This window comes from Elephas maximus, chromosome 1, assembly GCF_024166365.1.
Source record: "Elephas maximus indicus isolate mEleMax1 chromosome 1, mEleMax1 primary haplotype, whole genome shotgun sequence".
Classification (NCBI taxonomy): Eukaryota; Metazoa; Chordata; class Mammalia; order Proboscidea; family Elephantidae; genus Elephas; species Elephas maximus.
The window spans coordinates 112,839,457-112,840,470 of record NC_064819.1 but is presented as its reverse complement, the minus strand read 5'-3'; positions in this window follow the sequence as shown (position 1 = coordinate 112,840,470).

The following is a 1,014-nucleotide window of genomic DNA, read 5'->3' as shown; positions in this document are numbered from 1 at the left end:
ATGTTTATCAAGCTTGGAATTTAAAATGGACGGAATTGTGAGACCTCAAGCACTTCACTAAAGTAATTATTTGAAATAATTATTTCAATCAAGTGGCATGTCCTTTCTTTCTTCTTTCAATGTCTACATGGAGCACAGCAACATTTGTTCCTTTGTTGGATCATACTGTCTTAGATAAGAGAACTAATGAAAAACGTATATGAAGTTTTCAAGTCCTAAGATCGTACAGACTTTATCCCAGAAGAAAAAATTTTTGTGAAAGTGTTATATCATCACTGTTTATCCATGACCTAATTACCCTGCTTAAGAAGAATCTAAAACAAATGGTTCAAATGAATTAGTGGCCTATCGGATATCAGTGTAAGAGCTCGACTGCTAACCAAAAGGTCTGCAGTTCGAATCCACCAGCTGATCCTTGGAAACACTATGAAGCAGTTCTACTCTGTGCTATAGGGTTGCTATGAGTCAAAATCGACTTGACTGCAATGGATTTGGTTTGGTTGTGGTTATCTCTGACTTATTTCTAACAGATAACCCTGACCCTGCCAGGTAACAATCCCTCTGGGGATTTGGGGATATGAGTTCCAGCAGACATTAAGGTGATGAGGGCTGTTGTTGTTAGAGACAGAAAGAAGGCTGCATAGGTGAGATTCCCCATTTTCTGCAGGGAAGCAAAAAGGGGTCTACAAATGTGATAAAATCTCAAGATTAGGATGGATAAGCACATAAATCACCAGACATAATCAGAAGATAATGTGTCTGAGCTACTGAGCACCAACCTAATTTTTTTAATGGCTATATTCTCAAAATTCCTTGAGTTTCTTATTTTGAGTTATAGAAATCTTTGCTTTTGCTTTAATAAGCAGATGATTGTTTTCATTTCCTGCATTTAATTACCTTGAGCTCAGTATTATGCACTGCTGTTGTTGTTAGGTGCTGCTGAGTCAGTTCTGACTCTTAAAGACCCTGTGTATAACAGAAGGAAACACTGCCCAGTCCTGCACCATCCTCACA